The sequence below is a fragment of the Convolutriloba macropyga genome, chromosome 4 (genome assembly GCF_964194025.1).
Source record: "Convolutriloba macropyga chromosome 4, txConMacr16.3, whole genome shotgun sequence".
NCBI classification, from domain to species: domain Eukaryota; kingdom Metazoa; phylum Xenacoelomorpha; order Acoela; family Convolutidae; genus Convolutriloba; species Convolutriloba macropyga.
This window is the reverse complement of record NC_134471.1, coordinates 73,875,216-73,900,479: the sequence shown is the minus strand read 5'-3', so window position 1 is coordinate 73,900,479 and position 25,264 is coordinate 73,875,216. Positions and strand designations below refer to the sequence as shown.

The 25,264-nt window shown below is 38.6% G+C and overlaps 1 protein-coding gene and 30 non-coding genes across 31 annotated transcripts in view; 30 read left to right on the top strand and 1 right to left on the bottom strand.

Moving 5' to 3' along the window:
* Positions 1-25,264, bottom strand: part of LOC142338166 (proteasome adapter and scaffold protein ECM29-like) — a 212,565-nt gene that overhangs the window by 129,793 nt on the left and 57,508 nt on the right. The window lies entirely within an intron of this gene.
* On the top strand, positions 180-251 carry Trnaa-cgc (transfer RNA alanine (anticodon CGC)). The gene has a single exon. It is a non-coding gene; the product is annotated as a tRNA-Ala (tRNA).
* Positions 610-681, top strand: Trnaa-ugc (transfer RNA alanine (anticodon UGC)). Its single transcript has one exon. It is a non-coding gene; the product is annotated as a tRNA-Ala (tRNA).
* Trnaa-ugc (transfer RNA alanine (anticodon UGC)) lies at positions 1,040-1,111 on the top strand. The gene has a single exon. It is a non-coding gene; the product is annotated as a tRNA-Ala (tRNA).
* Positions 1,467-1,538, top strand: Trnaa-ugc (transfer RNA alanine (anticodon UGC)). The gene has a single exon. It is a non-coding gene; the product is annotated as a tRNA-Ala (tRNA).
* Positions 2,324-2,395, top strand: Trnaa-cgc (transfer RNA alanine (anticodon CGC)). The gene has a single exon. It is a non-coding gene; the product is annotated as a tRNA-Ala (tRNA).
* Positions 2,754-2,825, top strand: Trnaa-ugc (transfer RNA alanine (anticodon UGC)). The gene has a single exon. It is a non-coding gene; the product is annotated as a tRNA-Ala (tRNA).
* Positions 3,613-3,684, top strand: Trnaa-ugc (transfer RNA alanine (anticodon UGC)). The gene has a single exon. It is a non-coding gene; the product is annotated as a tRNA-Ala (tRNA).
* On the top strand, positions 4,043-4,114 carry Trnaa-ugc (transfer RNA alanine (anticodon UGC)). The gene has a single exon. It is a non-coding gene; the product is annotated as a tRNA-Ala (tRNA).
* On the top strand, positions 4,472-4,543 carry Trnaa-ugc (transfer RNA alanine (anticodon UGC)). Its single transcript has one exon. It is a non-coding gene; the product is annotated as a tRNA-Ala (tRNA).
* Positions 5,324-5,395, top strand: Trnaa-ugc (transfer RNA alanine (anticodon UGC)). The gene has a single exon. It is a non-coding gene; the product is annotated as a tRNA-Ala (tRNA).
* Positions 6,175-6,246, top strand: Trnaa-ugc (transfer RNA alanine (anticodon UGC)). Its single transcript has one exon. It is a non-coding gene; the product is annotated as a tRNA-Ala (tRNA).
* Positions 7,033-7,104, top strand: Trnaa-ugc (transfer RNA alanine (anticodon UGC)). The gene has a single exon. It is a non-coding gene; the product is annotated as a tRNA-Ala (tRNA).
* On the top strand, positions 7,460-7,531 carry Trnaa-ugc (transfer RNA alanine (anticodon UGC)). The gene has a single exon. It is a non-coding gene; the product is annotated as a tRNA-Ala (tRNA).
* On the top strand, positions 8,318-8,389 carry Trnaa-ugc (transfer RNA alanine (anticodon UGC)). Its single transcript has one exon. It is a non-coding gene; the product is annotated as a tRNA-Ala (tRNA).
* On the top strand, positions 8,745-8,816 carry Trnaa-cgc (transfer RNA alanine (anticodon CGC)). The gene has a single exon. It is a non-coding gene; the product is annotated as a tRNA-Ala (tRNA).
* Trnaa-ugc (transfer RNA alanine (anticodon UGC)) lies at positions 9,601-9,672 on the top strand. Its single transcript has one exon. It is a non-coding gene; the product is annotated as a tRNA-Ala (tRNA).
* Positions 10,031-10,102, top strand: Trnaa-cgc (transfer RNA alanine (anticodon CGC)). The gene has a single exon. It is a non-coding gene; the product is annotated as a tRNA-Ala (tRNA).
* Trnav-uac (transfer RNA valine (anticodon UAC)) lies at positions 10,460-10,531 on the top strand. The gene has a single exon. It is a non-coding gene; the product is annotated as a tRNA-Val (tRNA).
* Trnaa-ugc (transfer RNA alanine (anticodon UGC)) lies at positions 10,889-10,960 on the top strand. The gene has a single exon. It is a non-coding gene; the product is annotated as a tRNA-Ala (tRNA).
* Trnaa-ugc (transfer RNA alanine (anticodon UGC)) lies at positions 11,319-11,390 on the top strand. Its single transcript has one exon. It is a non-coding gene; the product is annotated as a tRNA-Ala (tRNA).
* Positions 11,749-11,820, top strand: Trnaa-ugc (transfer RNA alanine (anticodon UGC)). The gene has a single exon. It is a non-coding gene; the product is annotated as a tRNA-Ala (tRNA).
* On the top strand, positions 12,602-12,673 carry Trnaa-ugc (transfer RNA alanine (anticodon UGC)). The gene has a single exon. It is a non-coding gene; the product is annotated as a tRNA-Ala (tRNA).
* Positions 13,029-13,100, top strand: Trnaa-ugc (transfer RNA alanine (anticodon UGC)). The gene has a single exon. It is a non-coding gene; the product is annotated as a tRNA-Ala (tRNA).
* Trnaa-ugc (transfer RNA alanine (anticodon UGC)) lies at positions 13,456-13,527 on the top strand. The gene has a single exon. It is a non-coding gene; the product is annotated as a tRNA-Ala (tRNA).
* On the top strand, positions 13,883-13,954 carry Trnaa-ugc (transfer RNA alanine (anticodon UGC)). The gene has a single exon. It is a non-coding gene; the product is annotated as a tRNA-Ala (tRNA).
* Trnaa-ugc (transfer RNA alanine (anticodon UGC)) lies at positions 14,313-14,384 on the top strand. The gene has a single exon. It is a non-coding gene; the product is annotated as a tRNA-Ala (tRNA).
* Trnaa-ugc (transfer RNA alanine (anticodon UGC)) lies at positions 14,742-14,813 on the top strand. Its single transcript has one exon. It is a non-coding gene; the product is annotated as a tRNA-Ala (tRNA).
* On the top strand, positions 15,709-15,780 carry Trnaa-ugc (transfer RNA alanine (anticodon UGC)). Its single transcript has one exon. It is a non-coding gene; the product is annotated as a tRNA-Ala (tRNA).
* Positions 22,720-22,791, top strand: Trnaa-ugc (transfer RNA alanine (anticodon UGC)). The gene has a single exon. It is a non-coding gene; the product is annotated as a tRNA-Ala (tRNA).
* On the top strand, positions 24,114-24,185 carry Trnaa-ugc (transfer RNA alanine (anticodon UGC)). The gene has a single exon. It is a non-coding gene; the product is annotated as a tRNA-Ala (tRNA).

Here is a 25,264-nt window from a genome sequence, read left to right as displayed (position 1 = left end):
ATGTGAAACAGCTCGGGCAGTAGATTATACGCAACAAGACGCATGGAAAAAACAGCTTTGGTTGCAGCAATATCAAACTTGACATCTTTGCACCTTCTAGCTATAGGCAATTTTAAAGTTACGTAATATGTTGAAATTTAACTCGTTGAGCTCTCTTTTTCAGCAACTTACTATTCGCAGGGTATATAGCTCAGTGATAGAGCGTCCGCTTCGCATGCGGAAGGACTGGGGATCGAACCCCCATATCTCCACAGACAAACCCAGAAATTAATTTTGACTGAAGTTTCATTTATCCATGGGAATAACTAAATCAACCAAATCTATGAGAAGCGACTCATGCATCACTGCCTCAAAATTCGTTGGACCTAAAAAAATGTTCAAATTACGGAGAGACCGAATGCAGTCTAATTGTAATAGGACATCATAATACATGTGGAACAGCTCGGGCAGTAGATTATACGCAACAAGATGCATGGAAAAAACAGCTTCGATTGCAGCAATATCAAACTTGACATCTTTGCACCTTCTAGCTATAGGCAATTTTATAATTACATAATATGTAAAAATTTACCTCGTTGAGCTCTCTTTTTCAGGAAGTTACTGTTGACAGGGGATATAGCTCAGTGGTAGAGCGTCAGCTTTGCATGCTGAAGGCCTGGGGTTCGAACCCCCATATCTCCAAAAATAAACCGAGATTTTAATTTTGACTGAGGTTTCATTTATCTATGGGAATAATTAAATCAACCAAATCAAGGAGAAGCCACTCATGCATCACTGCCTCAAAATTCGGTGGACCTAAAAAAATGTTTAATTTACGGAGAGACCGAATACAGTCTAATTGTAATAGGACATCATAATATATGTGGAAAAGCTCGGGCAGTAGATTATACGCAACAAGATGCATGGAAAAAACAGCTTCGATTGCAGCAATATCAAACTTGACATCTTTGCACCTTCTAGCTATAGGCAATTTTATAATTACATAATATGTAAAAATTTACCTCGTTGAGCTCTCTTTTTCAGGAAGCTACTGTTCACAGGGGATTTAGCTCAGTGGTAGAGCGTTCGCTTTGCATGCTGAAGGCCTGGGGTTCGAACCCCCATATCTCCAAAAATAAACCGAGATTTTAATTTTGACTGAGGTTTCATTTATCTATGGGAATAATTAAATCAACCAAATCTAGGAGAAGCCACTCATGCATCACTGCCTCAACATTCGGTGGACCTAAAATGTTTAAATTACGGAGAGACCGAATACAGTCTAATTATAATAGGACATCATAATATATGTGGAAAAGCTCGGGCAGTAGATTATACGCAACAAGATGCATGGAAAAAACAGCTTCGATTGCAGCAATATCAAACTTGACATCTTTGCACCTTCTAGCTATAGGCAATTTTATAATTACATAATATGTAAAAATTTACCTCGTTGAGCTCTCTTTTTCAGGAAGTAACTGTTGACAGGGGATATAGCTCAGTGGTAGAGCGTCCGCTTTGCATGCTGAAGGCCTGGGGTTCGAACCCCCATATCTCCAAAAATAAACCGAGATTTTAATTTTGACTGAGGTTTCATTTATCTATGGGAATAATTAAATCAACCAAATCAAGCAGAAGCCACTCATGCATCACTGCCTCAAAATTCGGTGGACCTAAAAAAATGTTTAATTTACGGAGAGACCGAATACAGTCTAATTGTAATAGGACATCATAATATATGTGGAAAAGCTCGGGCAGTAGATTATACGCAACAAGATGCATGGAAAAAACAGCTTCGATTGCAGCAATATCAAACTTGACATCTTTGCACCTTCTAGCTATAGGCAATTTTATAATTACATAATATGTAAAAATTTACCTCGTTGAGCTCTCTTTTTCAGGAAGTTACTGTTCACAGGGCATTTAGCTCAGTGGTAGAGCGTTCGCTTTGCATGCTGAAGGCCTGGGGTTCGAACCCCCATATCTCCAAAAATAAACCGAGGTTTTAATTTTGACTGAGGTTTCATTTATCTATGGGAATAATTAAATCAACCAAATCTAGGAGAAGCCACTCATGCATCACTGCCTCAACATTCGGTGGACCTAAAATGTTTAAATTACGGAGAGACCGAATACAGTCTAATTATAATAGGACATCATAATACATGTGAAACAGCTCGGGCAGTAGATTATACGCAACAAGACGCATGGAAAAAACAGCTTTGGTTGCAGCAATATCAAACTTGACATCTTTGCACCTTCTAGCTATAGGCAATTTTAAAGTTACGTAATATGTTGAAATTTAACTCGTTGAGCTCTCTTTTTCAGCAACTTACTATTCGCAGGGTATATAGCTCAGTGATAGAGCGTCCGCTTCGCATGCGGAAGGACTGGGGATCGAACCCCCATATCTCCACAGACAAACCCAGAAATTAATTTTGACTGAAGTTTCATTTATCCATGGGAATAACTAAATCAACCAAATCTATGAGAAGCGACTCATGCATCACTGCCTCAAAATTCGTTGGACCTAAAAAAAATGTTCATATTACGGAGAGACCGAATGCAGTCTAATTGTAATAGGACATCATAATACATGTGGAACAGCTCGGGCAGTAGATTATACGCAACAAGATGCATGGAAAAAACAGCTTCGATTGCAGCAATATCAAACTTGACATCTTTGCACCTTCTAGCTATAGGCAATTTTATAATTACATAATATGTAAAAATTTACCTCGTTGAGCTCTCTTTTTCAGGAAGTACTGTTGACAGGGGATATAGCTCAGTGGTAGAGCGTCCGCTTTGCATGCTGAAGGCCTGGGGTTCGAACCCCCATATCTCCAAAAAAAACCGAGATTTTAATTTTGACTGAGGTTTCATTTATCTATGGGAATAATTAAATCAACCAAATCTAGGAGAAGCCACTCATGCATCACTGCCTCAAAATTCGGTGGACCTAAAAAAATGTTTAATTTACGGAGAGACCGAATACAGTCTAATTGTAATAGGACATCATAATATATGTGGAAAAGCTCGGGCAGTAGATTATACGCAACAAGATGCATGGAAAAAACAGCTTCGATTGCAGCAATATCAAACTTAACATCTTTGCACCTTCTAGCTATAGGCAATTTTATAATTACATAATATGTAAAAATTTACCTCGTTGAGCTCTCTTTTTCAGGAAGTTACTGTTCACAGGGGATTTAGCTCAGTGGTAGAGCGTTCGCTTTACATGAGGAAGGCCTGGGGTACGAACCCCCATATCTCCAAAAACAATCCGAGATTTTAATTTTGACTGAGGTTTCATTTATCTATGGGAATAATTAAATCAAATAAATGTAGGAGAAGCCACTCATGCATCAATGCCTCAGAATTCGGTGGACCCAAAAAAATGTTTAAATTACGGAGAGACCGAATACAGTCTAATTGTAATAGGACATCATAATACTTGTGGAAAAGCTCGGTTAGTAGATTATACGCAAAAAGATGCATGGAAAAAAAAGCTTCGATTGCAGCAATATCAAACTTGACATCTTTGCACCTTCTAGCTATAGGCAATTTTATAATTACATAATATGTAAAAATTTACCTCGTTGAGCTCTCTTTTTCAGAAAGTTACTGTTCACAGGGGATATAGCTCAGTGGTAGAGCGTCCGCTTTGCATGCGGAAGGCCTGGGGTTGGAACCCCCATATCTCCAAAAACAAACCGAGATTTTAATTTTGACTGAGGTTTCATTTATCTATGGGAATAATTAAATCAAATAAATGTAGGAGAAGCCACTCATGCATCAATGCCTCAAAATTCGGTGGGCCTAAAAAAATGTTTAAATTACGGAGAGACCGAATACAGTCTAATTGTAATAGGACATCATAATACATGTGGAAAAGCTCGGGCAGTAGATTATACGCAACAAGATGCATGGAAAAAACAGCTTCGATTGCAGCAATATCAAACTTGACATCTTTGCACCTTCTATCTATAGGCAATTTTATAATTACATAATATGTAAAAATTTACCTCGTTGAGCTCTCTTTTTCAGGAAGTTACTGTTAACAGGGGATATAGCTCAGTGGTAGAGCGTCCGCTTTGCATGCGGAAGGCCTGGGGTTCGAACCCCCATATCTCCAAAAACAAACCGAGATTTTAATTTTGACTGAGGTTTCATTTATCTATGGGAATAATTAAATCAAATAATGTAGGAGAAGCCACTCATGCATCAATGCCTCAAAATTCGGTGGACCTAAAAAAATGTTTAAATTACGGAGAGACCGAATACAGTCTAATTGTACTAGGACATCATAATACATGTGGAAAAGCTCGGGCAGTAGATTATACGCAACAAGATGCTTGGAAAAAATAGCTTCAATTGCAGCAATATCAAACTTAATATCTTTGCACCTTCTTGCTATAGGCAATTTTATAATTACATAATACGTAAAAATATACCTCGTTGAGCTCTCTTTTTCAGGAAGTTACAGTTCACAGGGGTTATAGCTCAGTGGTAGAGCGTCCGCTTTGCATGCGGAAGGCCTGGGGTTCGAACCCCCACATCTCCAAAAATAAACCGAGATTTTAATTTCGACTGAGGTTTCATTTATCTATGGGAATAATTAAATCAACCAAATCTAGGAGAGGCCACTCATGCATCACTGCCTCAAAAATCGTTGGACCTAAAAAAGTCTTCAAATTACGGAGAAATCGAATGCAGTCTAATTGTAATAGGACATCATAATACATGTGGAACAGCTCGGGCAGTAGATTATACGCAACAAGATGCATGGAAAAAACAGCTTCGAGTGCAGCAATATCAAACTTGACATCTTTGCACCTTCTAGCTATAGGCAATTTTATAATTACATAATATGTAAAAATTTACCTCGTTGAGCTCTCTTTTTTCAGGAAGTTACTGTTCACAGGGGATATAGCTCGGTGGTGTCCGCTTTGGATGCGGAAGGCCTGAGGTTCGAAACCCCATATCTCCAAAAACAAACCGAGATTTTAATTTTGACTGAGGTTTCATTTATCTATGGGAATAATTAAATCGAATAAATGTAGGAGAAGCCACTCATGCATCAATGCCTCAAAATTCGGTGGACCTAAAAAATGTTTAAATTACGGAGAGACCGAATACAGTCTAATTGTAATAGGACATCATAATACATGTGGAACAGCTCGGGCAGTAGATTATACGCAAAAAGATGCATGGAAAAAACAGCTTCGATTGTAGCAATATCAAACTTGACATCTTTGCACCTTCTAGCTATAGGCAATTTTATAATTACATATGTAAAAATTTACCTCGTTGAGCTCTCTTTTTCAGGAAGTTACTGTTCACAGGGGATATAGCTCAGTGGTAGAGCGTCCGCGTTGCATGCGGAAGGCCTGGGGTTCGAACCCCCATATCTCCAAAAACAAACCGAGATTTTAATTTTGACTGAGGTTTCATTTATCTATGGGAATAATTAAATCAAATAAATGTAGGAGAAGCCACTCATGCATCAATGCCTCAAAATTCGGTGGACCTAAAAAATGTTTAAATTACGGAGAGACCGAATACAGTCTAATTGTAATAGGACATCATAATACATGTGGAACAGCTCGGGCAGTGGATTATACGCAAAAAGATGCATGGAAAAAACAGCTTCGATTGCAGCAATATCAAACTTGACATCTTTGCACCTTCTAGCTATAGGCAATTTTATAATTACATAATATGTAAAAATTTAACTCGTTGAGCTCTCTTTTTTCAGGAAGTTACTGTTCACAGGGGATATAGCTCGGTGGTGTCCGCTTTGGATGCGGAAGGCCTGAGGTTCGAAACCCCATATCTCCAAAAACAAACCGAGATTTTAATTTTGACTGAGGTTTCATTTATCTATGGGAATAATTAAATCGAATAAATGTAGGAGAAGCCACTCATGCATCAATGCCTCAAAATTCGGTGGACCTAAAAAATGTTTAAATTACGGAGAGACCGAATACAGTCTAATTGTAATAGGACATCATAATACATGTGGAACAGCTCGGGCAGTAGATTATACGCAAAAAGATGCATGGAAAAAACAGCTTCGATTGTAGCAATATCAAACTTGACATCTTTGCACCTTCTAGCTATAGGCAATTTTATAATTACATATGTAAAAATTTACCTCGTTGAGCTCTCTTTTTCAGGAAGTTACTGTTCACAGGGGATATAGCTCAGTGGTAGAGCGTCCGCGTTGCATGCGGAAGGCCTGGGGTTCGAACCCCCATATCTCCAAAAACAAACCGAGATTTTAATTTTGACTGAGGTTTCATTTATCTATGGGAATAATTAAATCAAATAAATGTAGGAGAAGCCACTCATGCATCAATGCCTCAAAATTCGGTGGACCTAAAAAATGTTTAAATTACGGAGAGACCGAATACAGTCTAATTGTAATAGGACATCATAATACATGTGGAACAGCTCGGGCAGTAGATTATACGCAACAAGATGCATGGAAAAAACAGCTTTGATTGCAGCAACATCAAACTTGACATCCTTGCACCTTCTAGCTATAGGCAATTTTAAAGTTACATAATATGTAAAAAATTTAACTCGTTGAGCTCTCTTTTTCAGCAACTTACTATTCGCAGGGTATATAGCTCAGTGATAGAGCGTCCGCTTCGCATGCGGAAGGACTGGGGATCGAACCCCCATATCTTCACAGACAAACCCAGGTATTAATTTTGACTGAAGTTTCATTTATCCATGGGAATAACTAAATCAACCAAATCTATGAGAAGCGACTCATGCATCCTTGCCTCAACAATCGGTGGACCTAAAAAATGTTTAAATTATGGAGGGACCGAATACAGCCTAATTATAATAGGACATCATAATACATGTGGAACAGCTCGGGCAGTAGATTATACGCAACAAGATGCATGGAAAAACAGCGTTGATTGCAGCAATATCAAACTTGACATCTTTGCGCCTTCTAGCTATAGGCAAATTTATAATTACATAATATGTAAAAATTTACCTCGTTGAGTTCTCTTTTTCAGGAAGTTACTGTTCACAGGGGATATAGCTCAGTGGTAGAGCGTCCGCTTTGCATGCGGAAGGCCTGGGGTTCGAACCCCCATATCTCCAAAAACATACCGAGATTTTAATTTTGACTGAAGTTTGATTTATCTATGAGAATAATTAAATCAACCAAATCTAGGAGAAGCCACTCATGCATCGCTGCCTCAACATTCGGTGGACCTAAAAAGTTCAAATTACGGAGAGACCGAATACAGTCTAATTATAATAGGACATCATAATACATGTGAAACAGCTCGGGCAGTAGATTATACGCAACAAGATGCATGGAAAAAACAGCTTTGGTTGCAGCAATATCAAACTTGACATCTTTGCACCTTCTAGCTATAGGCAATTTTAAAGTTACATAATATGTAAAAATTTAACTCGTTGAGTTCTCTTTTTCAGGAAGTCACAGTTAACAGGGGATATAGCTCAGTGGTAGAGCGTCCGCTTTGCATGCGGAAGGCCTGGGGTTCGAACCCCCATATCTCCAAAAACAAAGCCAGATTTTAATTTTGACTGAAGTTTCATTTATCTATGAGAATAATTAAATCAACCAAATCTAGGAGAAGCCACTCATGCATCGCTGCCTCAACATTCGGTGGACCTAAAATGTTCAAATTACGGAGAGACCGAATACAGTCTAATTATAATAGGACATCATAATACATGTGAAACAGCTCGGGCAGTAGATTATACGCAATAAGATGCATGGAAAAAAACAGCTTTGGTTGCAGCAATATCAAACTTGACATCTTTGCACCTTCTAGCTATAGGCAATTTTAAAGTTACGTAATATGTTAAAATTTAACTCGTTGAGCTCTCTTTTTCAGCAACTTACTATTCGCAGGGTATAAAGCTCAGTGATAGAGCGTCCGCTTCGCACGCGGAAAGACTGGGGATCGAACCCCCATATCAAACCCCGACAAACCCAGATATTAATTTTGACTGAAGTTTCATTTATCCATGGGAATAACTAAATCAACCAAATCTATGAGAAGCGACTCATGCATCACTGCCTCAACAATCGGTGGACCTAAAAAATGTTTAAATTACGGAGAGACCGAATACAGTCTAATTGTAATAGGACATCATAATACATGTGGAAAAGCTCGGGCAGTAGAATATACGCAACAAGATGCATGGAAAAAACAGCTTCGATTGCAGCAATATCAAACTTGACATCTTTGCACCTTCTAGCTATAGGCAATTTTATAATTACATAATATTTGAAAATTTACCTCGTTGAGCTCTCTTTTTCAGGAAGTTACTGTTCACAGGGGATATAGCTCAGTGGTAGAGCGTCCTCTTTGCATGCTGAAGGCCTGGGGTTCGAACCCCCATATCTCCAAAAATAAACCGAGATTTTAATTTTGACTGAGGTTTCATTTATCTATGGGAATAATTAAATCAACCAAATCTAGGAGAAGCCACTCATGCATCACTGCCTCAACATTCGGTGGACCTAAAATGTTTAAATTACGGAGAGACCGAATACAGTCTAATTATAATAGGACATCATAATACATGTGAAACAGCTCGGGCAGTAGATTATACGCAACAAGATGCATGGAAAAAACAGCTTTGGTTGCAGCAATATCAAACTTGACATCTTTGCACCTTCTAGCTATAGGCAATTTTAAAGTTACGTAATATGTTAAAATTTAACTCGTTGAGCTCTCTTTTTCAGCAACTTACTATTCGCAGGGTATATAGCTCAGTGATAGAGCGTCCGCTTCGCATGCGGAAGGACTGGGGATCGAACCCCCATATGTCCACAGACAAACCCAGATATTAATTTTGACTGAAATTTCATTTATCCATGGGAATAACTAAATCAACCAAATCTATGAGAAGCGACTCATGCATCACTGCCTCAACAATCGGTGGACCTAAAAAATGTTTAAAATACGGAGAGACCGAATACAGTCTAATTGTAATAGGACATCATAATACATGTGGAAAAGCTCGGGCAGTAGATTATACGCAACAAGATGCATGGAAAAAACAGCTTCGATTGCAGCAATATCAAACTTGACATCTTTGTACCTTCTAGCTATAGGCAATTTTATAATTACATAATATGTAAAAATTTACCTCGTTGAGCTCTCTTTTTCAGGAAGTTACTGTTCACAGGGGATTTAGCTGTGGTAGAGCGTTCGCTTTACATGCGGAAGGCCTGGGGTCCGAACCCCCATATCTCCAAAAACAATCCGAGATTTTAATTTTGACTGAGGTTTCATTTATCTATGGGAATAATTAAATCAAATAAATGTAGGAGAAGCCACTCATGCATCAATGCCTCAGAATTCGGTGGACCTAAAAAAATGTTTAAATTACGGAGAGACCGAATACAGTCTAATTGTAATAGGACATGATAATACTTGTGGAAAAGCTCGGTTAGTAGATTATACGCAACAAGATGCATGGAAAAAACAGCTTCGATTGCAGCAATATCAAACTTGACATCTTTGCACCTTCTAGCTATAGGCAATTTTAAATTACATAATATGTAAAAATTTACCTCGTTGAGCTCTCTTTTTCAGGAAGTTACTGTTCACAGGGGATATAGCTCAGTGGTAGAGCGTCCGCCTTGCATGCGGAAGGCCTGGGGTTGGAACCCCCATATCTCCAAAAACAAACCGAGATTTTAATTTTGACTGAGGTTTCATTTATCTATGGGAATAATTAAATCAAATAAATGTAGGAGAAGCCACTCATGCATCAATGCCTCAAAATTCGGTGGACCTAAAAAAATGTTTAATTTACGGAGAGACCGAATACAGTCTAATTGTAATAGGACATCATAATATATGTGGAAAAGCTCGGGCAGTAGATTATACGCAACAAGATGCATGGAAAAAACAGCTTTGGTTGCAGCAATATCAAACTTGACATCTTTGCACCTTCTAGCTATAGGCAATTTTAAAGTTACGTAATATGTTAAAATTTAACTCGTTGAGCTCTCTTTTTCAGCAACTTACTATTCGCAGGGTATATAGCTCAGTGATAGAGCGTCCGCTTCGCATGCGGAAGGACTGGGGATCGAACCCCAATATGTCCACAGACAAACCCAGATATTAATTTTGACTGAAATTTCATTTATCCATGGGAATAACTAAATCAACCAAATCTATGAGAAGCGACTCATGCATCACTGCCTCAACAATCGGTGGACCTAAAAAATGTTTAAAATACGGAGAGACCGAATACAGTCTAATTGTAATAGGACATCATAATACATGTGGAAAAGCTCGGGCAGTAGATTATACGCAACAAGATGCATGGAAAAAACAGCTTCGATTGCAGCAATATCAAACTTGACATCTTTGTACCTTCTAGCTATAGGCAATTTTATAATTACATAATATGTAAAAATTTACCTCGTTGAGCTCTCTTTTTCAGGAAGTTACTGTTCACAGGGGATTTAGCTCAGTGGTAGAGCGTTCGCTTTACATGCGGAAGGCCTGGGGTCCGAACCCCCATATCTCCAAAAACAATCCGAGATTTTAATTTTGACTGAGGTTTCATTTATCTATGGGAATAATTAAATCAAATAAATGTAGGAGAAGCCACTCATGCATCAATGCCTCAGAATTCGGTGGACCTAAAAAAATGTTTAAATTACGGAGAGACCGAATACAGTCTAATTGTAATAGGACATGATAATACTTGTGGAAAAGCTCGGTTAGTAGATTATACGCAACAAGATGCATGGAAAAAACAGCTTCGATTGCAGCAATATCAAACTTGACATCTTTGCACCTTCTAGCTATAGGCAATTTTAAATTACATAATATGTAAAAATTTACCTCGTTGAGCTCTCTTTTTCAGGAAGTTACTGTTCACAGGGGATATAGCTCAGTGGTAGAGCGTCCGCCTTGCATGCGGAAGGCCTGGGGTTGGAACCCCCATATCTCCAAAAACAAACCGAGATTTTAATTTTGACTGAGGTTTCATTTATCTATGGGAATAATTAAATCAAATAAATGTAGGAGAAGCCACTCATGCATCAATGCCTCAAAATTCGGTGGACCTAAAAAAATGTTTAAATTACGGAGAGACCGAATACAGTCTAATTGTAATAGGACATCATAATAGATGTGGAAAAGCTCGGGCAGTAGATTATACGCAACAAGATGCATGGAAAAAACAGCTTCGATTGCAGCAATATCAAACTTGACATCCTTGCACCTTCTATCTATATGCAATTTTATAATTACATAATATGTAAAAATTTACCTCGTTGAGCTCTCTTTTTCAGGAAGCTACTGTTAACAGGGGATATAGCTCAGTGGTAGAGCGTCCGCTTTGCATGCTGAAGGCCTGGGGTTCGAACCCCCATATCTCCAAAAACAAACCGAGATTTTAATTTTGACTGAGGTTTCATTTATCTATGGGAATAATTAAATCAAATAATGTAGGAGAAGCCACTCATCCATCAATGCCTCAAAATTCGGTGGACCTAAAAAAATGTTTAAATTACGGAGAGACCGAATACAGTCTAATTGTAATAGGACATCATAATACATGTGGAAAAGCTCGGGCAGTAGATTATACGCAACAAGATGCATGGAAAAAAACAGCTTCAATTGCAGCAATATCAAACTTGACATCTTTGCACCTTCTTGCTATAGGCAATTTTATAATTACATAATATGTAAAAATATACCTCGTTGAGCTCTCTTTTTCAGGAAGTTACAGTTCACAGGGGTTATAGCTCAGTGGTAGAGCGTCCGCTTTGCATGAGGAAGGCCTGGGGTTCGAACCCCCATAACTCCAAAAATAAACCGAGATTTTAATTTTGACTGAGGTTTCATTTATCTATGGGAATAATTAAATCAACCAAATCTAGGAGAGGCCACTCAAGCATCACTGCCTCAAAAATCGTTGGACCTAAAAAAATCTTCAAATTACGGAGAAACCGAATGCAGTCTAATTGTAATAGGACATCATAATACATGTGGAACAGCTCGGGCAGTAGATTATACGCAACAAGATGCATGGAAAAAACAGCTTCGATTGCAGCAATATCAAATTTGACATCTTTGCACCTTCTAGCTATAGGCAATTTTATAATTACATAATATGTAAAAATTTACCTCGTTGAGCTCTTTTTTCAGGAAGTTACTGTTCACAGGGGATATAGCTCAGTGGTGTCCGCTTTGCATGCGGAAGGCCTGGGGTTCGAAACCCCATATCTCCAAAAACAAACCGAGATTTTAATTTTGACTGAGGTTTCATTTATCTATGGGAATAATTAAATCAAATAAATGTAGGAGAAGCCACTCATGCATCAATGCCTCAAAATTCGGTGGACCTAAAAAATGTTTAAATTACGGAGAGACCGAATACAGTCTAATTGTAATAGGACATCATAATACATGTGGAACAGCTCGGGCAGTAGATTATACGCAACAAGATGCATGGAAAACACAGCTTCGATTGTAGCAAAATCAAACTTGACATCTTTGCACCTTCTAGCTATAGGCAATTTTATAATTACATATTATGTAAAAATTTACCTCGTTGAGCTCTCTTTTTCAGGAAGTTACTGTTCACAGGGGATATAGCTCAGTGGTAGAGCGTCCGCTTTGCATGGGGAAGGCCTGGGGTTCGAACCCCCATATCTCCAAAAACAAACCGAGATTTTAATTTTGACTGAGGTTTCATTTATCTATGGGAATAATTAAATCAAATAAATGTAGGAGAAGCCACTCATGCATCAATGCCTCAAAATTCGGTGGACCTAAAAAAATGTTTAAATTACGGAGAGACCGAATACAGTCTAATTGTAATAGGAAATCATAATACATGTGGAACAGCTCGGGCAGTAGATTATACGCAACAAGATGCATGAAAACAGCTTTGATTGCAGCAATATCATACTTGACATCTTTGCACCTTCTAGCTATAGGCAATTTTAAAGTTACATAACATGTAAAAATTTAACTCGTTGAGTACTCTTTTTCAGGAAGTTACTGTTCACAGTGGATATAGCTCAGTGGTAGAACGTCCGCTTTGCATGCGGAAGGCCTGGGGTTCGAACCCCCATATCTCCAATAACAAACCCAGATTTTAATTTTGACTGAAGTTTCATTTATCTATGGGAATAGTTAAATCAACCAAATCTATGAGAAGCCACTCATGCATCGCTGCCTCAACATTCGGTGGACCTAAAATGTTCAAATTACGGAGAGACCGGATACAGTGTAATTATAATAGGACATCATAATACATGTGAAACAGCTCGGGCAGTAGATTATACGCAACAAGATGCATGGAAAAAACAGCTTTGGTTGCAGCAATATCAAACTTGACATCTTTGCACCTTCTAGCTATAGGCAATTTTAAAGTTATATAATACGTAAAAATTTACCTCGTTGAGCTCTCTTTTTCAGGAAGTTACTGTTCACAGGGGATATAGCTCAGTGGTAGAGCTTCCGCTTTGCATGCGGAAGGCCTGGGGTTCGAACCCCCATATCTCCAAAAATAAACCGAGATTTTAATTTGGACTGAGGTTTCATTTATCTATGGGAATAATTAAATCAACCAAATCTAGAAGCCACTCATGCATCAATGCCTAAAAATTCGGTGGACCTAAAAAAATGTTTAAATTACGGAAAGACCGAATACAGTCTAATTGTAATAGGACATCAAAATACATGTGGAACAGCTCGGGCAGTAGATTATACGCAACAAGATGCATGGAAAAAACAGCTTCGATTGCAGCAATATCAAACATGACATCTTTGCACCTTCTAGCTATAGGCAATTTTGTAATTACATAATATGTAAAAATTTACCTCGTTCAGCTCTCTTTTTCAGGAAGTTACTGTTCACAGGGGATATAGCTCAGTGGTAGAGCTTCCGCTTTGCATGCGGAAGGCCTGGGGTTCGAACCCCCATATCTCCAAAAATAAACCGAGATTTTAATTTGGACTGAGGTTTCATTTATCTATGGGAATAATTAAATCAACCAAATCTAGGAGAAGCCACTCATGCATTACTGCCTCAAAATTCGTCGGAACTAAAAAAATCTTCAAATTACGGAGAGACCGAATGCAGTCTAATTGTAATAGGACATCATAATACATGTGGAACAGCTCGGGCAGTAGATTATACGCAACAAGATGCATGGAAAAAACAGCTTTGATTGCAGCAATATCATACTTGACATCTTTGCACCTTCTAGCTATAGGCAATTTTAGAGTTACATAATATGTAAAAACTTAACTCGTTGAGTTCTCTTTTTCAGGAAGTTACTGTTCACAGTGGATATAGCTCAGTGGTAGAGCGTCCGCTTTGCATGCGGAAGGCCTGGGGTTCGAATCCCCATATCTCCAATAACAAACCCAGATTTTTATTTTGACTGAAGTTTCATTTATCTATGGGAATAATTAAATCAACCAAATCTATGAGAAGCGACTCATGCATCACTGCCTCAACAATCGGTGGACCTAAAAAATGTTTGAATTACTGAGGGACCGAATACAGTCTAATTATAATAGGACATCATAATACATGTAAAACAGCTCGGGCAGTAGATTATACGCAACAAGATGCATGGAAAAAACAGCTTTGGTTGCAGCAATATCAAACTTGACATCTTTGCACCTTCGAGCTATAGGCAATTTTAAAGTTACATAATATGTAAAAATTTAACTCGTTGAGCTCTCTTTTTCAGGAAGTTACTATTCACAGGGGATATAGCTCAGTGGTAGAGCGTCCGCTTTGCATGCGGAAGGCCTGGGGTTCGAACCCCCATATCTCCAAAAACAAACCGAGATTTTAATTTTGACTGAGGTTTCATTTATCTATGGGAATAATTAAATCAACCAAATCTAGGAGAAGCCACTCAAGCATCACTGCCTCAAAATTCGTTGGACCTAAAAAATGTTCCATTTACGGAGAGACCGAATGCAGTCTAATTGTAATAGGACATCATAATACAAGAGGAACAGCTCGGGCAGTAGATTATACGCAACAAGATGCATGGAAAAAACAGCTTTGATTGCAGCAATATCATACTTGACATCTTTGCACCTTCTAGCTATAGGCAATTTTAAAGTTACATAATATGTAAAAATTTAACTCGTTGAGCTCTCTTTTTCAGTAAGGTACTGTTAACAGGGGATATAGCTCAACGGTAGAGCGTCCGCTTCGCAAGCGCAAGGCCTGGGCTTCGAACCCCCATATCACCACAAACAAAACCAGGTTTGAATTTTGAGTGACGTTTTATTTATCTATGGGTACAGTTAAATAAACGAACTCTATAAGAAGCAATTAAAAACAACACTACTTTAGCATTCGGTGGACCTTAAAAATGTTTAAATTACGGAGAGACCAAATACAGTCAAAGTGTAATACGACATCACAATACATGTGAAACAGCTCAGGCACTAGATTATAATCAACCAGATGCATGAAAAAAAAAACAACTCTGTTTGCAGCGTAATCAAACTTGACATCTTTGCGCAATCTAGCTATAGGCAATTTTAAACTTACATAATATTATACTCAATGAAATGTATGGAAACAATAGCTTTGGCTGCAGCGTAATCAAACTTGACATCTTTGCACTTTCTAGCTATATGAAATTTTAAAGTAACATAGTATGTAAAAAAAACTCGTTGAGGTCTGGTTGTCCTCCGCAAGTTACTGTTTAAGGGGGATATAGCTCAGTGGTAGAGCGTCCGCTTTGCATGCGGAAGGTCTGGGGCTCGAACCCCAATATCTCCAAAAACAAACCCAGATTTTAATTTTGACTGAAGTTTCATTTATCTATGGGAATAATTAAGTCAACCAAATCTAGGAGAAGCCACTCATGCATCACTGCCTGAAAATTCGGTGGACCTAATAAAAATGTTCAAATTACGGAGAGACCGAATACAGTCTAATTGTAATAGGACATCATAATACATGTGGAAAGCTCGGGCAGTAGATTATACGCAACAAGATGCATGGAAAAAAAACAGCTTTGATTGCAGCAATATCATACTTAACATCTTTGCACATTCTAGCTATAGGCAATTTTATAGTTACAAAATATGTAAAAATTTAACTCGTTGAGCTCTCCTTTTCAGCAACTTACTATTCACAGGGTATAAAGCTCAGTGGTAGAGCGTCCGCTTCGCATGTGGAAGGACTGGGGATCGAACCCTCATATCTCCACAAACAAACCCAGATATTAATTTTGACTGAAGTTTCATTTATCCATGGGAATAACTAAATCAACCAAATCTATGAGAAGCCACTCATGCATCACTGCCTCAACAATCGGTGGACCTAAAAAATGTTTAAATTACGGAGGGACCGAATACAGTCTAATTATAATAGGACATCATAATCTAATATTTTAAATGTAAGTCGCACTTGAACGCAATGTTTAACAACGCTCCTATCTTCACATGTTTTAACAATCCTTTAAAATGCAGCCTACACGGCCATGCTTAACTGGCTGATCTGCAAATGTTTTTTTGCTCATTAAGCACACAGCTTAGAAAAAACAAGCGAGACTGAAAGCCATCGACCAATATTTTCGTATGTAGCCGATTCAATAGACAGCAGTAACAGGCGTCGGTAGCCCTAGGGAATAGACCTGCGGCTGTGAAGCGAGGGGCATGGGTTCGAGCCCGAATGGGTGCGAGAAATGGCCCTTAATTTTGTCTCAAAAATGGTGAATCTTGTTCTTCATCCACTACTGTGTTTCCTTCTTGCTCCCTTCTTTATTTCCCTTCTTATTGATTCTTCTATATCTAATATATTAAATGTAAGTCGCACTTGAACGCAATGGTTAACAACGCTCCTATCTTCACGTGTTTTAGCGATCCTTAAACATGCAGACTACACGACCATGCTTAAGTGCCTGATCTGTAAATGTTTCTTTGCTCAATATGCGTACGGCTTAGCAAAAACAAGCGCGACAAAAATCCATCGACCAATATTCGTATGTAGCCTCAACGGATAGACAACAGTCACAGGCGTCGGTAGTGCAAGGGATTAGACTTGTGTCTGTGAAACGAGGGGCATCGGTTTGAGACCGAGTCGGTGCGAAGAATGGACTCTAGTTTTGATCTCATAAATGGTGAATCTTGTTTTTCATCCACTACTGTGTTTCCTTCTTGCTCCCTTTTTTATTTCCCTTCCTATTTATTCTTCTATATCTAATATATTAAATGTAAGTCGCACTTGAACGCAATGGTTAACAACCCTCCTATCTTCACATGTTTTAACGATCCTTTAACATGCAGCCTACACGGCCATGCTTAAGTGACTGATCTGCAAATGTTTTTTTGCTCATTAAGCAAACAGCTTAGAAAAAACAAGCGAGTCTGAAAGCTATCGACCAATATTTTTCGTATGTAGCCAATTCAAGAGACAGCAGTAACAGTTGTGGGCAGCGCAAGGGATTAGACCTGTGGCTGTGAAGCGAGGGGTATGGGTTCGAGCCTGAGTCGGTGCCAGAAATGTTCTCTGTTTTTTGTGTCATAAATGGTGAATCTTGTTTTTCAACCACTACTGTGGTTCCTTCTTGCTCCCTCCTTTATTTCCCTTTTTATTGATTCCTCTATATCTAATATATTAAATGTAAGTCGCACTTGAACGCAATGGTTAGCAACGCTCCTATCTTCACGTGTTTTAGCGATCTTTAAACATGCAGCCTACACGACCATGTTTAAGTGCCTGATCTGTAAATGTTTTTTCGCTCATTAAGCATACGGCTTAGCAAAAACAAGCGAGACAAAAAGCCATCGACCAATTTTCGTATGTAGCCACAACGGATAGACAACAGTAACAGGCGTCGGTAGCGCAAGGGATTAGGCCTGTGGCTGTGAAGCGAGGGGTATGGGTTCGAGCCTGAGTCGGTGCCAGAAAGGTCCTATGTTTTTTGTGTCATAAATGGTGAATCTTGTTTTTCATCCACTACTGTGTTTCTTTCTTGCTCCCTTCTTTAATTCGCTTCTTATTGATTCTTCTATATCTAATATTTTAAATGTGCGTCGCACTTGAACGCAATGGTTAGCAACGCTCCTATTTTCACGTGTTTTAGCGATCTTTAAACATGCAGCCTACACGACCATGTTTAAGTGCCTGATCTGTAAATGTTTTTTCGCTCATTAAGCATACGGCTTAGCAAAAACAAGCGAGACAAAAAGCCATCGACCAATTTTCGTATGTAGCCACAACGGATAGACAACAGTAACAGGCGTCGGTAGCGCAAGGGATTAGACCTGTGGCTGTGAAGTGAGGGGTATGGGTTCGAGCCTGAGTCGGGGCCAGAAAGGTCCTATGTTTTTTGTGTCATAAATGGTGAATCTTGTTTTTCATCCACTACTGTGTTTCTTTCTTGCTCCCTTCTTTAATTCCCTTCTTATTGATTCTTCTATATCTAATATTTTAAATGTGCGTCGCACTTGAACGCAATGGTTAACAACGCTCCTATCTTCACATGTTTTAACTATCCTTAAACATGCAGCCTATACAACCATGCTTTGGTGCCTGATCTGTAAGTGTTTTTTAGCTCATTAAGCATACGGCTTAGCAAAAACAAGCGAGACAAAAAGCCATCGACCAATTTTCGTATGTAGCCACTACGGATAGACAGCAATAACAGGCATCGGTAGTGCAAGGGATTCGAACTGTGGTTGTGAAGCGAGGGGCATGGTTCGAGATCAAGTCGGTGCAAAGAATGGCCTCTGTTTTTTGTCTCATAAATGGTGAATCTTGTTTTTCATCCACTACTGTGTTTCATTCTTGCTCGCTTCTTTATTTCTCTTCTTATTTATTCTTCTATATCTAATATATAAAATGTAAGTCGCAATTGAACACAATGGTTAACAACGCTCCTATCTTCACATGTTTTAGCAATCCTTTAACATGCAGCCTACACGGCCATGCTTAAGTGACTGATCTGCAAATGTTTTTTTTGCTCATTAAGCACATAGCTTAAGAAAAAACAAGCGAGACTGAAAGCTATCGACCAATATTTTTCGTATGTAGCCAATTCAAGAGACAGCAGTAACAGGTGTCGGTAGCGCAAGGGATTAGACCTGTGGTTGTGAAGCGAGGGGCATGAGTTCAAGCCTGAGTCGGTGCCAGAAATGGCCTCTGTTTTTTGTGTCATAAATGGTGAATCTTATTTTTCATCCACTACTGTGTTTCCTTCTTGCTCCCTTCTTTATTTCCCTTCTTATTGATTCTTCTATATCTTCTAATATATTAAATGTAAGTCGCATTTGAACGCAATGGTTAGCAACGCTCCTATCTTCACGTGTTTTAGCGATCCTTAAACATGCAGCCTACCCGACCATGCTTAAGTGCCTGATCTGTAAATGTTTTTATCGCCCATTAAGCATACGGCTTAGCAAAAACAAGCGAGACAAAAAGCCATCGACCAATATTCGTATGTAGCCACTACGGATAGACAATAGCAACAGGCGTCGGTAGCGCAATGGATTGGACCTGTGACTGTGAAGAGAGGGGCCTGGGTTCGATCCCGAGTGGTGGAGGAAAAGGATGCATCGTTTACTGGGATACAAAATTCGGGAGTTGGTTGTCGTTTTCTTCCCCTCTTCATTTCTTTGTTTTTTTGTTACTTATATCTTCTTTTCGTTCTTTCTTTATTCCTTTATCTTTTCTTTCTTTCTCCATTTTTTTCTCTCCCTCTCATCTAATATTTTAAATGTAAGTCGCACTTGAACGCAATGTTTAGCAGCGCTCCTATGTTGACATGTTTTAACGATCCTTAAGAATGCAGCCCACACAATCATGCCTAAGAGCCTGCTCTGGAAATGTTTTTTTCGCTCATTAATTATACGGCTTAGCAAAAACAAGCGAAACGAAGACATTGATAAAAATTTTGCTTATGTAGCCAGTACCGATTGACAATAGCAGCAGGCGTCTGTAGCGCAAGGGATTATACCTGTGGCTGTCAAGCGAGAGACATGGGTTCAAGCCCAAGTAGGGGCGGAAAAGGATGTATAATGTACTCGGAATTAAATTTGGGATTTGGTTGTCCTTTTCTTCCCTTCTGCGTTTCTGTTTTTTAAATTTATATATTCTTTTTGTTGTTTATTTATTCCCTCATCTTTTATTCCTTTCTCCATTTTTTCTCTCCCTCTCATCTAATATATTGAATGTAAATTGCACTTGAGCGCAATGGTTAACAGCACTACTATCGTCAGATGTTTAACGACCCTTAAACTTTCAGCATACACAACCACCACGCTTAAGCGTCTAATCTGTAATTGTGTTTTGCTCATTAAGCATACAGCTTAGCAAAAAGAGACAAAAAAGTCATTGTCGAAAACTTTGCGTATGTAGCCAGTTCAACAGACAACCGCAACGGGCTTTAGTAGCGCAAGGGGATTAGACTATGGCTGTGAAGTGAGGGTCATGGATTCGAGCCCATGTAGGGGAGGAAAAGGATTTATAACTTACTGGGACAAAAAATGGTGAGTTGATTGTCTTTTTCTTCCCTTCTTCATTTCTTTGCTTTAATTTATTACTTGTATCCTCTTTTTGTTCTTTCTTTATTCCTTCATCTTTTGTTTCTTTCTCCATTTCATTCTCTCCCTCTCATCTGTTATATTAACTGTAAGTCGCACTTGAACGCAACGGTTATCACCGCTCCAGCTTCTGTTTTTTAGCTCAAAAATGGTGAATCTTGTTTTCGTTCTCGCTCCCTTCTTTATTTCCGTTCTTATTTATTCTTCTATATCTAATATATTAAATGTAAGTTGCACTTGAACGCTATGGTTAACAGCGGTCCTATATTCACACGTTTTAACGATTCTTAGGCATGCAGCCTACATGATCATGCCTAAGTGCCTGATCTGCAAATTTTTTTTGCTCATTAAGCATACGGCTTAGCAAAAACCAGCGAGACAAAAAGCCATCGACCAATATTTTTCGAATGTATCCAGTTCAATAGACAACAGAAACAGGCGTCGGTAGCGCAATGGATTAGGCCTGTGGCTGTGAAGAGAGGGGCATGGGTTCGATCCCGAGTCGTGGAGGAAAAGGATGCATCGTTTACTGGGATAATAAATTGGTGAGTTGGTTGTCTTTTTCTTCCCCTGTTCATTTCTTTGTTTTTTTTTACTTATGTCTTCTTTTCATTCTTTCTTTATTCCTTTGTCTTTTCTTTCTTTCTCCATTTCTTTCTCTCCCTCTCATCTAATATATTAAATGTAAGTCGCACTTGAACGCAGTGTTTAGCAGCGCTCCTATATTCACATGTTTTAACGATCCTTAAGAATGCAGCCCGCGCAATCATGCCTAAGAGCCTGCTCTGCAAATGTTTTTTTTTCAAGCCCAAGTAGGGGAGGAAAAGGATGTATGATGTGCTCGGAAATAAATTTGGGATTTGGTTGTAGAAGCTCGTTTTATGCAAATTCATTGCGCTCCTTTAACATAGCGCACCTTAATCACAGCAAAGCCAAAATTGTCGCTTAACCAAAAGTTGCTGTTAAATAAGGTAATGGACGTCAAAAATACTCGTCGGTAGCCTAAGAGGTAAGAGCTGTGGCTGTTAAACGAGGGGCAAGGGTTCAAACCCGAGTTGCCACGAAAATATCCTATTTTCTTTTAAACCTGGTCGGATATGATTTTGTGATGCTTATGCGGGCTTGCTAGTACATGTGAAACAGCTCGGGCAGTAGATTATACGCAACAAGATGCATGGAAAAAACAGCTTTGGTTGCAGCAATATCAAACTTGACATCTTTGCACCTTCTAGCTATAGGCAATTTTATAGTTACATAATATGTAAAAATTTAACTCGTTGAGCTCTCTATTTCAGTAAGTTACTGTTAACAGGGGATATGGCTCAGTGGTAGAGCGTCCGCTGCGCATGCGCAAGACCTGGGTTTCGAACCCCCCATATCCCCACAAACAAAACGAGGTTTTAATTTTGATTGACGTTTTATTTTTCTATGGGTATAGTTAAATAAACGAACTCTATAAGAAGCCATTAAAAACAACAATACTTCAACATTCGGTGGACCTTAAAATGTTTAAATTACGGAGAGACCAAATACAGTCTAATTGTAATAGGACATCACAATACATGTGAAACAGCTCGAGCACTAGATTATAATCAACCAGATGCATGAAAAAAAAGCTCTGTTTGCAGCGTAATCAAACTTGACATCTTTGCGCAATCTAGCTATAGGCAATTTTAAACTCACATAATATGTAAAAATGTAGCTCGTTGAGCTTTCGTTGTCAGCAAATTACTGTTCAGAGGGGATATAGCTCAGTGGTAGAGCGTCAGCTTCGCATACACGAGGCCAGGATTTCGAACCCCAATGTCTCCCAACACAAATCCATCTTTTAGTTTGGACTGAAGTTTCATTTATCTATGGGTATAGTTAAATAAAAGAACTCTATAAGAAGCCAATAAAAACAACACTACTTCAACATTCGTTGGAACTCAAAAATGTTCGAATTATGAAGAGACCAAACACAGTCTAATTGTAGTAGAACATCACGACTTATTTGAATTAGCTCAGGCACTATATTATACTCAATGAAATGTATAGAAACAATAGCTTTGGCTGCAGCGTTATCAAACTTGACATCTTTGCATTTTCTAGCTATATGAAATTTTAAAGTAACATAGTATGTAAAAAAACAACTTGTTGAGCTCTGGTTGTCCGCAAGTTTCTGTTCACGGGGGATATAGCTCAGTGGTATTGCATCCGCTTTGCATGCGGAAGGCCTGGGGTTCGAACCCCCATATCTCCAAAAACAAACCCAGATTTTAATTTTGACTGAAGTTTCATTTATCCATGGGAATAATTAAGTCAACCAAATCTATGAGAAGCCACTCATGCATCACTGCCTCAGCATTCGGTGGACCTAAAAAATGTTTAAATTACGGAGGGGCCGAATACAGTCTAATTATAATAGGACATCATAATACATGTAAAACAGCTCGGGCAGTAGATTATACGCAACAAGATGCATGGAAAAAACAGCTTTGGTTGCAGCAATATCAAACTTGACATCTTTGCACCTTCTAGCTATAGGCAATTTTAAAGTTACATAATATGTAAAAATTTAACTCGTTGAGCTCTCTTTTTCAGCAAGTTATTGATCACATGGGATATAGCTCAGTGGTATTGCATCCGCTTTGCATGCGGAAGGCCTGGGGTTCGAACCCCCATATCTCCAAAAACAAACCCAGATTTTAATTTTGACTGAAGTTTCATTTATCCATGGGAATAATTAAGTCAACCAAATCTATGAGAAGCCACTCATGCATCACTGCCTCAGCATTCGGTGGACCTAAAAAATGTTTAAATTACGGAGGGGCCGAATACAGTCTAATTATAATAGGACATCATAATACATGTAAAACAGCTCGGGCAGTAGATTATACGCAACAAGATGCATGGAAAAAACAGCTTTGGTTGCAGCAATATCAAACTTGACATCTTTGCACCTTCTAGCTATAGGCAATTTTAAAGTTACATAATATGTAAAAATTTAACTCGTTGAGCTCTCTTTTTCAGCAAGTTATTGATCACATGGGATATAGCTCATTGGTAGAGCGTCGGCTTCGCATGCGGAAGGACTGGGGTTTGAACCCACATATCTCCACAAACAAACCGAGATTTTAATTTTGACTGAGGTTTCATTTATCTATGGGAATAATTAAATCAACCAAATCTAGGAGAAGCCACTCAAGCATCACTGCCTCAAAATTCGTTGGACCTAAAAAATGTTCCATTTACGGAGAGACCGAATGCAGTCTAATTGTAATAGGACATCATAATACAAGTGGAACAGCTCGGGCACTAGATTATAATCAACCAGATGCATGAAAAAAAAACAACTCTGTTTGCAGCGTAATCAAACTTGACATCTTTGCGCAATCTAGCTATAGGCAATTTTAAACTTACATAATATTATACTCAATGAAATGTATGGAAACAATAGCTTTGGCTGCAGCGTTATCAAACTTGACATCTTTGCACTTTCTAGCTATATGAAATTTTAAAGTAACATAGTATGTAAAAAAAACTCGTTGAGGTCTGGTTGTCCTCCGCAAGTTACTGTTTAAGGGGGATATAGCTCAGTGGTAGGGCGTCCGCTTTGCATGCGGAAGGTCTGGGGTTCGAACCCCAATATCTCCAAAAACAAACCCAGATTTTAATTTTGACTGAAGTTTCATTTATCTATGGGAATAATTAAGTCAACCAAATCTAGGAGAAGCCACTCATGCATCACTGCCTGAAAATTCGGTGGACCTAATAAAAATGTTCAAATTACGGAGAGACCGAATACAGTCTAATTGTAATAGGACATCATAATACATGTGGAACAGCTCGGGCAGATTATACGCAACAAGATGCATGGAAAAAACAGCTTTGATTGCAGCAATATCATACTTAACATCTTTGCACATTCTAGCTATAGGCAATTTTATTGTTACATAATATGTAAAAATTTAACTCGTTGAGCTCTCCTTTTCAGCAACTTACAATTCACAGGGTATAAAGCTCAGTGGTAGAGCGTCCGCTTCGCATGTGGAAGGACTGGGGATCGAACCCTCATATCTCCACAAACAAACCCAGATATTAATTTTGACTGAAGTTTCATTTATCCATGGGAATAACTAAATCAACCAAATCTATGAGAAGCCACTCATGCATCACTGCCTCAACAATCGGTGGACCTAAAAAATGTTTAAATTACGGAGGGACCGAATACAGTCTAATTATAATAGGACATCATAATACATGTGAAACAGCTCGGGCAGTAGATTATACGCAACAAGATGCATGGAAAAACAGCTTTGGTTGCAGCAATAACAAACTTGACATCTTTGCACCTTCTAGCTATAGGCAATTTTAGAGTTACATAATATGTAAAAATTTAACTCGTTGATCTCTCTATTTCAGTAAGTTACTGGTAACAGGGGATATGGCTCAGTGGTAGAGCGTCCGCTGCGCATGCGCAAGACCTGGGTTTCGAACCCCCATATCCCCACAAACAAAACGAGGTTTTAATTTTGACTGACGTTTTATTTTTCTATGGGTATAGTTAAATAAACGAACTCTATAAGAAGCCATAAAAACAACAATACTTCAACATTCGGTGGACCTTAAAATGTTTAAATTACGGAGAGACCAAATACAGTCTAATCGTAATAGGACATCACAATACATGTGAAACAGCTCGAGCACTAGATTATAATCAACCAGATGCATGA